Here is a 16,659-nt window from a genome sequence, read left to right on the forward strand (position 1 = left end):
CTGCACACGTCTGCAACTGAAACGCTTGTTTATCTATTTCAAGACAAATATCAAAAACCAGTGGCCGTTGGCTGTGACTAGTTACAAGATCTGACAGGATTCAACTCGAGCTCCGCTCTTCAATTTCTTGCCGGCTGTTTCAATTGCCCGAAGTCTGCCTTGTCTTCCAGTTGGTCAAAGTTTTTTTTAAAAAAGTTGTCACATCCCCTCAGTCAAAAGACCAAATCCCACTAACGAGCACAGAATCCGGGCTGAGGCTTGCGGAACAGTACCGAGGGAGTGCGGCACTGTCGGAGGTGCCGCCCCCCCCATGAGGTGTTCCAGCGTGGGATCCCGCCACCCTCGGCTTGGTGTAATTGCTGCCGTGGCAGTGCGGTATGTCTCTTTCTCAATCGTTCATGGGCTGAGAGTCGCTGGTTAGAGCCTCACTTAATGTCCTGCAAAAGGTGGTGGAGAGCTGCCATCTTGAATTGCTGCAGCCCTTGGGATCCAGGGAGGGAGAGAGTTCCAAGGTCTTGACCCAGTGATGATAAAGGAATGCCATTGTATTCCCAAGTCAGCGTGGTGTGTGGCTCGGGGGGAACGTGCAGAGGGACAGTGTTCCCCATGTATCTGCTGCCTTTGTCATTCCCAATGGAAGTGGTCGTGGGTTTGGAAGGTGCTGTCTGAGGATCTTTGGTGAATTCCTGCAGTGCATCTTGTAGACAGTACACACTGCTGCTGAGCGTTGATGATGGAGGGAGTGGATGTGGTGCCAATCAACAGGCTGCCTTGTCCTGGATGGTTTCAAGCTTCTGGAGTGTTTTTGGAGCTGCCCCTCCTAAGTTCAGCTGATGGAGGAGCAGCGCTCTGAAAGCTTGAGATTTCAAATAAACCTGTTGGACTATACCCGGGTGTAACAGCTGGATGAACACAGCAGGACAAGCAGCATCGGAGGAACAGGAAGGCTGACATTTTGGGCCAAGACCCTTCATCAGAAATGGACCATACCCTGGTGTTGTGTGAATTCTGAATTTGTCCACCCCAGTCCAAAACCTGCACCTCCACATCATTTCTTTAACTATATGGAAAATCATGCAGTATTAAACAGCAAAAACTGCAGTGCCTAAATATGTCAATGGTTCATAAATTAAAGTTAATAAAAAGACAATGTTTCTTAGGATTGCTTTTCCCACTTAAAACAAAGACAGATGCAAGGATATAAGATACTTAGAAAGCAGCTTTCATATGCTGGAGTATTTTTTTGAAAGGCAGTCACTTGGATTTGTGGCATTTATGCACAGCAAGATCCCAACAGCAGTGCGAGTAAAACTATTTTCAGTCATGTTGGTTCAGAGATAAATGTAGGTCAGATGCTGCATTGGGACTGGGGGGAGGGGTTGACTGGGAATAATTTCGTAGTGTGGGCAAACCTCTGTTCTGATTCAAAGTATTTGCTGTCAATGTTATATTTTTACAAAAACAAAATGTCTGCCACATTGCATAGAAGCATAGAAAACAGGGGCAGGAATAGGCCATTCAGCCCCTCAAGCCTGTTGTACCATACAGTATGATCATGGCTGATCATCCAATTCAGTCCCTTGTTCCCATATACTTTACACACTTAGAGTAAAAGGGATCAAGCTCCTTTTTTGAAATACCTCCCTCAATCAGGAGTGTGGGGTTGACCTGCAATCTTCTGATTCAAAGGGAAAAGTGTTCCCTACAGAGCCCATGCTGACACCTTATTTCCTGTAAGATTGTGGATCTTATCTAGTTATGTAGAGGGTGACTTCTATCCCCTACTGTCCTGAACTAGTATTGGTTTTGAATACATGGGATTGTGTGGGACTTTCCCCAGCTTTTAGGAAAACTCGTCCCGAACTCTGTCCCTACCCCCCTCGAAATGGAAACATCAAGAGACCGATTACTACCAAGGTCATAAACCTTCCACTGTAGGTTCATTGCATGCTTAGAGTTCATACAGATGTGATAATGCTGTACAATGTCCAGTGTCCCAGCCTCTGAATCAGGAATCCTGGATTTGAGTCCAGCTTTAGGACTTGATGGCCACAAAGGCTGGGTCATAATGTGACCAAAATAGGTCAGCCACAACTTGTAAATCCTTCTGATGATAAGTATAGGAGCAAAGGTAGACCATCAGGTCTGCTACACCACTTAATGGGATTGCAGCTGAACTAATCTGCAACTCCATTCTGCTGCCTTATCCCCATAAACCCTTGATTTCCTCACTGACTTAAAAATCTTGTCCATCTCAACTGAATTAACTTAATGACCCAGCCTCAACATCCCTCTGAGATAAACAATTCTACAGATTTACTACCCTTGGAAGAAATGCCTCCTCGGCCCTGTCTCAAAAGGGTGACCCCTCATACTGAGATGATACCCTCAGGTCCAAGACTCTCCCACAAGGGGAATCTACCTCTCCACCTGGTCAAGTACCCCAAGAATCCTAATGTTTAAAAATGGTGCTGCTCCTAAACTGCAAGGAGAACAGACTCAACTTATTCAACTTCTCATCCCTCCATGTCGAGAATCAGCGTGGTGAACTTACTCAGCATTTCCTCCAATGCCAATATATCTTTTAGATAACTGTTCACTGTATTCCAATTTTGGCCTGACTAGCATACTTGAGGGACCAAATGTCCAACGCCTGCTTGCATTTTTTTGTGTTCTTATCAACACAGACCTTTATCACCTCGGAGCAAAGGGGCAGCAGATATGTGGAAACAGCACCTGCTGTAAGTTCCCCTCCAAGCTAGTCACCATCCTGACTGGGAAATATATCCCTGCTCCTTCAATGGGACTGGGTCACACAGCCTGGAATTCCCCTCACTAAGGGCATTGTGGGTGAGTCTACACCAAAGGCTGCAGCTGTTCAACAAAACAGATCCCCACCACCACCTCCAGGGCAATTAGCAATTAGCTTTGAGCAATAAAGGGTGTGACTCCTGTGTTTTTTTTGTTTAATATAAACAGTAATCCCTTCTAGATTGGACCAAAGGAATAGGAACAAGAGTAGGCCATTCAGCCACTTGAGATCATGCTGCCATTTTAATAAAATTATGATCCTCCCATAAGAAGCAATTCCCCACTTAATCTTGCATCCTTCAAATAAGCCACGTCTTGATCTTCTAAAGTCTGGATAAACTGTTGTCCTTTCTGTTGCTGTTTGGTGTGTGTAGAGAGTGAACATATGATGTATGGCTTTTGCTGGCTGGTTTTGCAGGGTAGCTCTGAGTGACAGCTGGCGACTGCCTCCCCTGATTTCTGCCCCCCCCCCCCCCCCCCCCCCCCCCCCGCATACTCTCTCTCAGACACACAGGGTGAGGTGACTGAGTGAACATGACAAAGGGTTACAGTGAAGGCTTTTCCCCACAAGCTGACAATAAATCCGACACTCCAGCACAAACCATCGTTTTAAGGTACTCTTTAGGATCCATCTCCATTTATCATCTTTGACTTTGGCTGGTAGTCTCAATCTGGGCTGAGGACAGACACCTCAAAGGTTTCACTAAAGTCAGCCAAGGTGCATGGCAGACTTGTGATCTGGGAGCAGGGTACTAGAAGTGTAGCGTCTCAACTATACCCCTCACTTTGTCCACCTTTTCAAGACATTGCTCCACGTGACATATTGTAAGCAAGCAATTGTTCACTTGTGCTAATGTTTCCTTCTTTGGCTGAATGTAAACTAATGAGGGCAATGATAATGTCACTGGGCTCATAATTCTGAGCTCCAGGCCCTCAAAGCAGGAGTTTGGTTCCCACCACAGCAACAGGCTAAATTCTATAACTATTAATCTGGAATATAAAGATGGACTAAGTAATAGTGACCATGAAAACATCACTAATGGGAAAACCCAGCTAGTTCACAGCTACCTGGCCTGCATGTGACTCCAAACACGTAGTCATGTGGTTGACCCTTAGTTTCTTCCAAAGGTTGGACTGGAGACCTGTGGCCAGTGGTATGCCACAGGATTGGGCCCACTGCAAACTTTCCTTTTTTTTTATTATAAATGATTTGGATGTGAACATAGGAGGTATGCTTAGCAAGTTTGCAGACAACACCAAAATTGGAGTAGTGGGCAGAGAAGAAGGTTATTTCCGAGGCCCAACTGATCATGGTCATGTTGTACAAGAAGTGCAGATGGAGTTTAATTAAGATAAGTGTAAGATGTTGTATTTTGGTAGAGCAAATCTGAGCAGGGCTGGTACTCTTGGTAGGGGCCTGAGGTTGTTGCTGAACAAGGAGCTCTTGGGGTGTGGGTTCATAGTTCCTTAAAGGTGGAGTGGCAGGTAGATAGAGTAGTGAAGAAGGCATTTTGGTACACTCGCCTTTATTGGCGAGTGCATTGATTTATAGAAGTTGGGATGCCATGTTGCATGGGACATTGGCTGGGCCACTTTTCGAATACTGCATTCAATTCTAGTCTCCCTACTGTAGGAAAGATTTTAAAACTTGAAAGAGTTCAGAAAAGATTTACAAGGATGTTGATAGGCTTGGAGGGTTTGAGCTACAGGGAGAGACTGAATATCTGGAGCTATCTTTCCTAGAGGGTTGGTGGGTTGGTGGCTTGGTAACCTTGGAGGGGCACAAATAGGGTGGTTAGCCTTTTCCCTAGGGTATGAGTGTCCAAAACTAGAAGGCATAGTTTTAAGGTGAGAGGGAAAAGATATAAAAAGGACCACAGGGTGGTGCATATGTGGAATGAGCTGTCAGAGGAAGTGGTGCAGGGTGGTACAATTACAACACTTTTAAAGGCATCTGACTATGTAAACGAATAGGAATAGTTTACAGGGATATGGGACTAGATTAATTTAGGATATCTGATCAGCATGGACAAGTTGGACTGAAGTGTCTGTTTCCTCTATGTATGATTCTATGGCAATTGGAGATGGCCAGCAACACTGGACGTGAGCTCATAGAAAAAGAAAACTGCAGTCCCTGTGAAGTCCCTTGAGATGCCTTACTATGTTAAAGGCAGGTTTTTTGATTGTGGCTGCTTCCTTCTGTTTGAGACCATAATTCTGTCCAATTTTGTTCATCAGTGGTTCCATATTATGATTTCTCTTCCCTGTAGTGGGAATTGTGAATTTTGCTGGAAGGGGATTCGTTCGTTGATAGAAGGTGCTGTGCGTTTGTCATTTGACCGTACTGAGGGTGGCCAAGGAATTGAGTCCAGATTGCGTTAGGTACGGAAGGTGCAATGACCCTCTAACTGAAACTGGCAGTGATCATCAAAATCCTCTGATTCTTTGTCAGTTTGCAGCAAATCCCGTGCTGTGAGGATAATGGGATTGTTGAATCAAAGCATGTTTTTTTAATAAAGCTTCATTTTTTAAACCCTGTCATTGTCATGCAATTGACATGAACAGAGGATTCCAACAAGATTTACTAATGTGTTTTGAGATTGTGTACTACATACAGTGTCTAGCACCGAGTCAAAGAAACCCTTTGTATCCAATGACAGCTCACTGCAGACTTCCCAATTAGTCCCACTGCTTCCAGCACTCCACTTAATACCCTGGAAAATGTTTTGTTTCTCAAAACAGTTTTCTTTGGGCATCAGTAGCAAGGTCTGCATCTGTTTCCCATCCCTAATTGCCCCTGGACATTTCTAATTGCAGTTAAAGAGTCAACCACGTTAAAATATTGAATGTTTTCAAGAAGGATTGAGGTATGGAGAACTTAGTTGCTTGTCCATGACTGTCACAGACTCAATTAAATGAAAGGGCTTTTTGTCTTTGCTATATAGTTCCTGGAGCTAAAGGTCTTGGGAGAAAGTGAGAACAGGCAACTGAGTTAAATGATTGTCTAATATGATCATATTAGATAGCAGAGCAGGCTTTTAGGTCTGCGTAGCTTGCTCCTGTTTCAGGATAACAGTGTGGGGCTGGATGAACACAGCAGGCTTTTGTGCTCCTGAGATGCTGCTTGGCCTGCTGTGTTCATCCAGCCCCACACTTTATTATCTCAGATTCTCCAGCAGCTGCAGTTCCCATTATCACTGCTCCTGTTTCAGGCCAGGTCTCTCGCTGTCTCACCAAACCATGTAGAAATGGCACTTTTCTTTCCGTAAATAACACTTTTTCAACTGGATGTGTTTTCGGAGACTGGCTTTTATCTGTGGTGGGATTTGAACCCAGGGTCCCACAGCATTAACCTAACTCTCTGGATTACTCAGCTGGTGATATTACTACTATGCCACTGCCTCTCCTATTTTAGTTTGCAAATTACAATTCAAACTACTTCAGCCACTCCTTCATTGAGGCAATGTATTGCAAATTAAAAGAGCATGTGATCTTGGTTCAGGAGTAGGCCATTCATCCCCTTCAAGCCTGCTCCAACATTCTAGCCATGTGATCAAGGCTGATCTCATCTCCGCCTCAACTCTGCATAGGAGATTGAGGCGTAACCTTTCTATAGAAGTTCATAAAACAATGTAGGATGGAGATATGGTAAGTGGCAAGTGTCTTTCCCCCTAGGCTGGGGAATTCCAAGACAAGGGGGCATATTTTTCAGGTGAGTGGAGAAAGTTTTTTTTTTAAAGACTTTGAGGGGCAATTTTTTTAAACGATGGGTAGTTTGCATGTGGAATGAACTTTCAGAGGAAGCGGTAGATGCAGGTACAGCTATAATATTTAAGACATTTTAGATAAGTACATGAATAAGAAATGTTTTTGGAGGGATATGGGATGAGCTCATCGCGCCCCCCCCCCCCCCAACCTGTTCTTCCTCTTTCCTCAAGCCACACCTCCATTTCCTACCTATTAACCTCATCCCGCCCCCCCCCGACCTGAGCGACCTCCCCAGACTGACCTATCCCCTCCCCACTACACCCACCTTTACTGACTCCATCCCCACCTCTTTAACTTGTCCGTCTCCTCTCCACCTATCTTCAATCCGCCTCCCCCCTCTCCCTGTTTATTTCAGAACCCTCTTCCCCTCCCCCATTTCTGATGAAGGGTCTAGGCCTGACACATCAGCCTTCCTGCTCCTAAGAAACTGTTGGCCTGCTGTGTCCATCCAGCTCCACATCTTATTAGCTCTCTACGTCTGCATTGTCAATCACTTTCAGTTTTTTAAACCTCAATTAGATGTCCTCATACTTTGTCATTTTATATATTAAAGCATAATTTGTTTGAGGAATTAAGGTAAAATTCAGTATTAGTAATTCAGCCTTCAGTCTCTTTGCATTTTGTTCTGAACTCTGTATCCGAAACAGGTCTGTTTGTGGAAGAGTGGAGATGGTTCACTAGGTTTATTCTGGGTGTGTATGTGGGGGGATGGGAGGGTGTGGTTTCTGGAGGTTAAGTGCGTTGTGCCCCTATTCATTATAGTTTAGAATAATGAAAGACAAACTTTTTAAAACTTCCCAAATTCTTGGAATGTACTTTTCCATTGTCAGAGTCTAGGTCCAGAGGAAAACATCTCAGTTGCACCATTAGGACAGAGATAAGGAGGATATTCTTATGGCTGTGAATCTGTGGAATTCTTTATTGTAGAGGGTTATTGAGCCTGGATCATTAAGGCTGAGATAGACAGACAGATTTTTAATTAGGAAGGTATTAAAGGGTAATGGTGAAAAGACAGAGTGGAGTTGGGGATTATCAGCTCTGTGTCCCTCAGCACATGGTATTGGATGATGGAATGTGTCAATTTGCAACACTTGGCCAAGGCAAAATTCCAATTTAGAAAAAATGAGGAATAGCTGTGAGGTGTCAGAAATATGGAATTTTCTGAGGGGTGGTTAAGGTAAATAAGATAGATCCCTTCTAAGGATAAGCTAGACAGACATAAGGAATAGATTATTACACAAAGGATTAATAAAGTATCATGGAAGGATGTTTGTGTGATACCTAAAACACCAGCTTAGGCTTGTCCCAATGGACAGCTGTAAATACTGAGCAAATCTATTTGCAATTTGCTGTGGGAGGATTTGAGCTCAGGACATGCTAGTCCAAAGACGCAAGTAACATCTATCAATTCAAGCACATCCATCTATAACAGACGTGGATATCCAGGTACAAGGAAAGCAGATCAGATATTATTTGTGCATCACCCTCTGTGCTTGCTGACCTAACATTGCCAAACCATGACCTCTGAAGAGCATTAGTGGACCTATGCAGTCATAGATGTTCAGCATGGGAACACCTTTCAGTCCCACTCTGACCAGATATCCCAAACTAATCTAGTCCCAGTTGTCACCATTTGGTCCTTATTCTTCTTAAACCCTTCCTATTCATATACCCATCCAGATGCCTTTCCCCTGTTGTAATTGTACCAGCCGCCTCAAACTCTGGCAGCTAATTCCAAACAAACAACACCCTCTGAGGAAAACATTGCCCCTTGGGACCCTTTTAAAATGTTTCCCCTCTCACCTCAAACCTATGACCTCTAGTTTTGGACTCCCCTACCCTGGGGGGAAAAGAATGACCTTGTCTATTCACCCTATCTATTCCCCTTGTGATTTTATAAACCCCTATAAGGTCACCCCTCAGCCTCCAACGTGCCAGGGAAGATAGTCCCAGCCTATTCAGCCCCTCCTATAGCTCAAACCCTCCAACCCTGGCAATGTCCTTCTAAATATTTTCTGAACCTTTTTCAAGTTTAACAGCATTTGCGGGGGCTTCTTTCCAAATCTCTCACCTCCTCAAGAAAGTGAAGTTTGGGAACAGAGCAGCCATTCAGTCCTGGAAGCTATTTCACTGGCCAGTATGATCATGGCTGGTCCATATCTATCTGACTAGTTCATTTGCCCTTTCATATCCTTGCCTTACAAAAATCTGTCCATCTTTTTGATTGAAATTTCGAGACTGAGTTGAATGGGCTCAAGTAGCTTGAATTTGGAAGACAGGAGCAAGAGTAGGCCATTCAGCCCTTCCAGTCTTCTCTGCCATTGTTAGATCATGCCTGATTCTCTAGCTCAGTGCCATATTTCCATTTGATACCTCATCCCTTGTCATTAGATTCCCAAAAGAGTACACCAACTGGCTTGAGCAAATGTCTGCAAAATTGAGAAGTCAATGGAGACCATTCAGCCCGCCATCCCGAGCTGGGTCTCCCAAGTGAGTAATGTCATTCCTGTTTTGGTCTTGACCTTTCTTCCCCAGAGTTCTGTCCAGACTACATATTTAGGATCATTGAATCCCCACAGCGTGGAAAAGGCACTCCAAAGAGCATCCTATCTGATCATTTTAATCCCACATATCCCTTGGCTCACCTACCAATCCTGCACATCTCTGGACACTATACAGGCAATTTAGCAATCCATCCTAACCTGCACATCTTGGACTGTGGGAGGAAACTGGAACACTGGGAGTTAGCACTGCAGCCTCAGTGCCAGGGACGTGGGTTCAATTCCAGCCTCGGGCAACTGTCTGTGCGAAGTTTGCACATTCTCCCTGTGTCTGCGTGGGTTTCCTCCAGGTGTTCTGATTTCCTCCCACAGACCAAAGATGTGCAGGCTAGGTGGATTGGCCATGTTAAATTGCCTGTAGCTTTCAGCAGTGTGTGGGTTATAGGGGGACAGGTCTGGGTGGGATGATCCAAGGGACGGTGTGGACTTCTTGGGCCGAAGGGCCTGTTCCCACACTGTAGGCAATCTAATATAATCTAATCAGTATCTCTGTGATAATGGGAACTGCAGATGCTGGAGAATCCAAGACAATAAAATGTGAGACTGGATGAACACAGCAGGCCAAGCAGCATCTCAGGAGCACAAAAGCTGACGTTTCAGGCCTAGACCCTTCATCAGAGATGGGGATGGGGTGAGGGTTCTGGAATAAATAGGGAGAGAGGGGGAGGTGAACCGAAGATGGAGGGGATAGGTCAGTCCAGGGAAGCCAGACAGGTCAAGGAGGTGGGATGACATTAGTGGGTAGGAGATGGAGGTGTAGCTTGGGGTGGGAGGAAGGGATGGGTGAGAGGAAGAACAGGTTAGGGAAGCAGAGACAGGTTGGACTGGTTTTGGGATGTAGTGGGTGGAGGGGAAGAGCTGGGCTCATGACACTTCCACCATCTACAATCCGACCCCACCACCTAAGACCCTTTTCCATCCCCACCCTTGTCTGCTTTCCGGAGAGACCACTCTCTCTCCGTGACTCCCTTGTTCATTCCACACTGCCCTCCAACCCCACCACACCCAGCACCTTCCCCTGCAACAGCAGGAAATGCTACACCTGCCCCCACACCTCCTCCCTCACCCCTATCCCAGGCCTCAAGATGACTTTCCATATTAAGCAGAGGTTCACCTCATCTGCCAATGTGGTATACTGCATCCATTGTAGCCGGTGTGGCTTCCTCTACATTGGGAAAACCAAGCAGAGGCTTGGGGACCGCTTTGCAGAACACCTCCGCTCGGTTCGCAGTAAACAACCGCACCTCCCAGTCGCAAACCATTTCCACTCCCCATCCCATTCTTTAGATGACATGTCCATCATGGGCCTCCTGCAGTGCCACAATGATGCCACCTGAAGGTTGCAGGAACAGCAACTCATATTCCGCTTGGGAACCCTGCAGCCCAATGGTATCAATGTGGACTTCACCAGCTTCAAAATCTCCCCTTCCCCTACTGTATCCCTAAACCAGCCCAGTTCATCCCCTCCCCTCACTGCACCACACAACCAGCCCAGCTCTTCCCCTCCACCCACTGCATCCTAAAACCAGTCCAACCTGTCTCTGCCTCCCTAACCTGTTCTTCCTCTCACCCATCCCTTCCTCCCACCCCAAGCCACACCTCCATCTCCTACCTACTAACCTCATCCCACCTCCTTGACCTGTCTGTCTTCCCTGGACTGACCTATCCCCTCCCCACCTATACTCTCCTCTCCACCTATCTTCTTTTCTCTCCATCTTCGGTCCGCCTCCCCCTCTCTCCCTATTTATTCCAGTTCCCTCCCCCCATCCCCCTCTCTGATGAAGGGTCTAGGCCCGAAACGTCAGCTTTTGTGCTCCTGGGATGCTGCTGGGCCTGCTGTGTTCATCCAGCCTCACATTTTATTGTCTTAATCAGTATCTCCCTTGGGTGACAATCGAACTCTGGTCCCTGGTGCTGAGACAACAGTGCTAACTACTGCTGCACCAACTCACCACTTGCCATTCTGTTTCAAAGCATAAGTTTGTTTGGGGTGGGGGGGGGGGAACATTCAATTGATTACTGACAAAGTTTACAACCAGACACACTCATGCCACCATAAACAAGTCCAAAAATTCCCCCAGGCTATTGTGGGAATCCCAGAAACTCTCATTGCCATCTATACAATCCTGATCACTTGCATTCCTGGTGTGACACTCCCAGGTTCAATGTAGGCGTTGTAGCTAATATTGTAAACTCCTTTTAACACTGCATGTGAAAAATATAACCTAATGAGCTGGATTGAATTTCCTAGATACTACTTTGGTTCTTTCATAAAGGCATCTAGCAAGAATAAAAAGTCTGTTGTTTGTAACCCCTGTGGACTGGAGAGTTGCAAATACTCAAAACCTTTTCAAAACAAGGGTATAAGGGTACGTCCAGTGGCTGGAGGCCGGTCATACTAACCTCTGGTGGCAAGGATTTTTAAAAGTAACTTAGAATGAAATTCTTTCTGAGGGTGTGCAATTCTGGAACTCTCTGCCTCGGGCAGTTGGGGCAGGACCAGTCAATTATTAAAAAAATGTGGCATTAAATGACCGTGAATCCGTTGTCGACTGTCAGTTTTTTTTTTGGGGGGGGGGGGAGGTGGAAGAGAGAAACCCCATCAGGCTCAGTAATGCCCTTTTTGAGGGAAGGAAACTGCTCTCCTTACCTGGTCTGGCCTACATGTGACTCCAGGCCCACAGCAATGTGTTTGAATCTTAACTGCTCTCTGGGCACTGGGGATGGGCAATAAATGCTAGCTGAGCCAGCAACACCCTCTATCCATCAATGAATGAAAAGAAAATTTTAAAGACTGAGATGGATAGATTTTCTATTAGGAAGGGGAGTTGAGTGTTGTTTGGGGATCGGTGGGAATATGGAATTGAAATACAAACTGATTAACCATGACCTTTTATTGAACAGCAGAGCTGACTAGAGGGAACATAGGAGCAGGACTGGGCCATTCAGCCCCTCAGGTCCATTCAGTGAGATCGTGGCTGATCTGTGGTCGAGCTCCATGTACTTGTTCAGGCCACATGGTCTGTTCCTGTTACCATGTTGCATGTAAAATTGATACTCCCTGAAGCAAATGCAGGTTAATTAAGCAAAGCCAACAAAGATTTAAGGGCAAATCATTTTTAACTAGAGATTCTGAATGAGATATGAGAAAGGGCTGATGAGGGAAAATACTGCTGATGTGTACTTAAAAGGCACTCGATATACCTGCTACACAGTAGACTTGAGCGAAGTTAGACCTGGATGTGAGTTTGCTAGCTGAGCTGGAAGGTTCGTTTTCAAATGTTTCGTCACCATTCTAGGTAACATCAGTGAGCCTCCGACAAAGCACTGGTGTTATGTCCTGCTTTCTATTTATCTGGTTAGGTTTCCTTGGGTTGGTGATGTCATTTCCTGTTCTTTTTCTCAGGGGATGGTAGGTTGGCTCCAAATCAGTGTGTTTTGATGGAGTTCCGGTTGGAATGCCATGCTTCTAGGAATTCTTGTGCGTATCTGTTTGGCTTGTGCTAGTTAGACCTCCATGAAATAAAAGTGCTAACATGAATACAAAATTGCTGAGTGACCACAAACAGGGTAATGGCTATTTACCAGACTAGAGGTAGGTTAATAGTGAAGGAGTTGGTGTTCAAAACCCTACTTTTTCCAATAAACATTAATGATCTAAATCTTGGTGTGCTGGGCATGACTTCAACATTTGTGGATTATTGAAACTTGGAAACACTGAAAAATGTGAATGATTCCCTCTGAAGTAAACGCTAGCGTTTAATTCACTTGCCTATTACCCACTGAACTAAGATGTTAGCCTTTGGTGACTTGTGCCCAAGGACTCCCAAATCCCAGTACCATAGCTTTCCACCCTCTTTCCCTGTTTTAAAAAGAAAACTCAGCTTTTCTATTCTTTCTACTAAAGTGCATAACCTTGCATTTCTCCACATTATGTTCCTTCTGCCAAGTTTTGCCCACTCAGTATATCCTTCTGTAGATTTGTCATCCTCACCACTCATTTAGCACCTAGGTTTTCTGTCATCTGCAAGCTTGCAAATAGTACATTCACTTCATTCTGCCAAGAAATTTATCTTAAATAGAAGGGTATGATTGGCAACTAGATGTCCCAGGATATCGATGCTTCAGGTGGGATAGAGAGGGAGGTAAAGGTGTGGAGGAGTTGCATTACTGGTCAAAGATGATTTCACAGCTGAGCTGGAGGACTCAGTGAGGCAATATGGGCAGAACTCGGAAATAGGAATGGTGCAGTAACAGTGGGGCTGTACTACAGGCCTCCCAACAGCAAGCATGAGATAGAGGTACCAATATGTAGGCAGATTATAGAAAGGTGGAGGAGCAACAGAATGGTGGTGATGGGAGATTTTAAATTTCCCAACATTGACTGGGATTCACTTACTGTCAGGGGTCAAACTGGAGCAGATTTGGTAACGAGCATCAAGGAGGGCTTTCTAGAGCAGTATGTAAATAGTTCAACTCGGGAGGGGGCCAGATTGGGCCTGGTGTTGGGGAATGAACCCAGCCAGGTGGTTGAAATTATAGTAGGGGACTACTTTGGCGATAGTGACCACAATTTCATAAGTTTTACAATACTCCTAGACAAAGATGAGTGGTCCTAAAGGAAGAGTTCTAAACTGGGGGAAGGCCAACTATACTAAGATTGGTGGAGTAGCAGATAGTGAAGGGAATTGTCAGAAATTACAGCAGAATATAGATAGACTGGAGAGTTGGGCAGATAAATGGTAGATGGAGTTCAATCCAGTCAAATACGAGGTGATGCATTTTGGAAGATCAAATTCAAGGGTGAACTATACAGTAAATGGACAAGTCCTGGGGAAAATTGATGAACAGAGATATGGGTGTTCAGGTCCATTGCTCCCTGAAGGTGACAACGCAAGTCAATAGGGTGGTCAAGAAGGCATATGGCATGCTTTCCTTCATTAGACAGGGTATTGAGTACAAGAGTTGGCAGGTCATGTTGCAGTTGTAAAGGACTTTGGTTTGGCCACATTTGGAGTACTGTGTACAGTTCTGGTAGCCACATTACCAAAAGGATGTGGATGCTTTGGAGAGGGTGTAGAGGAGGTTCATCAGGATGTTGCCTGGTATGGAGGGTGCTGGCTATGAAGAGGTTGAGTAAATTAGGATTATTTTCATTAGAAAGACAGAGATTGAGGGGGGGACCTGATTGAGGTCTACAAAATCATGAGGGGTATAGACAGGGTGGATAGCAAAGCTTTTTCCCAGAGTGGGGGACTCAATTACTAGGGGTCATGAGTTCAGTGAGAGGAGGAAAGTTCTTTACGCAGAGGGTGGTGGGTGCCTGCAACACATCGCCAGTGGAGGTGGTAGATGCAGACATGATAGTGTCTTTTAAGATGTATCTGGACAGGTACATGGATGGGCAGGGAGCAAAGGGATACAGGCCCTTAAATAGATGCTAGGCTTACAGAGGATCTGGACTGGCGCAGGCTTAGAGGGCTGAAGGGACTGTTCCTGTGTTGTAATTTTCTTTGTTTTAGAACAACAAACTGTGGCTGCTGAAGATCAGGGCTAGCATGGTGGCTCATTGGTTAGCACTGCTGCCTCATAGCACTCGGGACCCAGGTTTGATTCCAGCCTTGGGTGACTGTCTGGCTGTGTGGAGTTTGCACATTCTCCCTGTGGCTGTGTGTGTTTCCTCCAGGTGCTCCGGTTTCCGCCCACAGTCCAAGGATGTGTGGTTTAGACGGGCTGACCATGGGAAATGTAGGGTTACAGAGATAGGTTAGGGGTTGTGTTTGGAGGGTTGGTGTGGCCTCACTGGACCAAATGGCCTGCTCCCCCACTGATTCTACCTAAAATAGAAATTGCTGGAGAGACCTGGCAGTGTCTGTGAAGAGAAAGCAGAGTAAACACTTCAAGTCCAGTGACCCCCCTCCACAAGTCATTAACAGTACAGTAGGCCCATTACCAGCAAGGCCTTGGGTTATGATTAGGCTGGCCAAGTTTGGAACAAATTTTATTGCTGATACAGGATTTAGCAACATCAAACTTTAAAGGTCATTCAAAAAAAAGTCTATTCATTCCGATCTTACCGTAGGTAAACTTTGTAAGTCTACTTCATATGTATTTAAATAAACATTTGCAGCAATTTTTGTTAATATCCATGTGCTTTTTAAAGAAAGCAAAGATAGAAATAGATAATGTGTATTTACTTATTTAAAACTCAAACTGTATTCTTCCAAATGCAGAATCTTGCCAAACATTTCCAGCTCTGCCCTGGACAAATCTTAGACATGGCAGTTGCCAAATCTGATAGCTCAGTTTGCTTTATTTTCTTCATGGACTTTACCAAAAAGAAATATGCTAGCCAATTCTCCATTCAGACAGTCCAGGAGAGTGGACAAAGTAGTGGCAGATGGAATACAATGTGGGAAAGAGTAGAGGCATAGATTATTTTCAAAATGGTGAAAGCCTTCGGAAATTTGAAGCAGAAAAGGGAATTAGGTGTCCTAAGTCATGATTCTCCTCGTTCAGTTAGTGGTTAGAAATGAGTGCTAACATTGCATTTCCCTTTCGAAAGGGCTAGAATACAAGAGCAGAGATGTATAGCTGAAGCTGTTTAAGGCTCTGGTCAGACTGCATTTGGAAAATTGTGAGCAATTTTGGGCCCCATAACTGAGGATGTGCTGATGGAGAGGGTCTGGTATGATCCTGGGTATAAAGGGCTTACATGTGGAGTGCTTTGAGCACTCTGGTCTTAACTTACTGGAGTTTAGAAAGTTATTGGGGAGGGGGAAAATTGGATTGGAAACTCTCAGAATACTGGAAGACCTGGAAATAGTGGCCGTGGAGAAGATCCTTCCATGAGTAGGAGAGACTGGGACCTGAAGACAGCCTCAGAATGAAGGAATGACCCTGTTAGAACTGAGATGAAGATTTTTTATAAGCCAGAGAGCGGTCAATCTGCAGAACTCAGTCTCCACAGCCCTCTGAGGCAAAGGCATTGAGTGTACTTAAACAGAGGTTCTTGATTAGTAAGGGAATCAAGGGTTATGGGGAGAAGGAGGGGAATGGAGTAGAGAAACATGCCAGCCATGATCTAATGGTGGAGTAGACTTGATGGGCTAAATGATTTCCTTTGCTCTGTGTATCTTATTGTCCAAAGTACAACTTTGCATATTTTATTGAATGCTACTTTATAAACATTTCTTTTCACTTCATGTGACATCTGAAATGATTAACATATGTATCAATGGCCCTAATTATGTCAGACCATATGGTTCCGGTTCATGTGTTGATATGCATTCACCATGCATTTCAGAGGCATACACTAAAGTCTGGAGACCATCCTCAACCAGCCCACATTTACAAACGTCAAAGCAAACTGTTTGCCATTTATGATTAAACCATTGCTGACCTCAAACGATAAATAGAAATGAACTGAAGATAAGCAGTTGCACTCAATGTGGATTATTTACATTCTCTAGAAGTGATAGACATTTGTACATAGGGACTAATTTTGATTTGATTAATT

At 44.8% G+C, this 16,659-nt stretch overlaps 1 protein-coding gene across 2 annotated transcripts in view; it reads left to right on the forward strand.

Annotated features, from left to right (window-relative positions):
- The window catches only part of dgat2 (diacylglycerol O-acyltransferase 2), a 66,236-nt gene that overhangs the window by 553 nt on the left and 49,024 nt on the right, over positions 1–16,659 (forward strand). The window lies entirely within an intron of this gene.

This window comes from Stegostoma tigrinum, chromosome 6, assembly GCF_030684315.1.
Source record: "Stegostoma tigrinum isolate sSteTig4 chromosome 6, sSteTig4.hap1, whole genome shotgun sequence".
Lineage (NCBI taxonomy): Eukaryota > Metazoa > Chordata > Chondrichthyes > Orectolobiformes > Stegostomatidae > Stegostoma > Stegostoma tigrinum.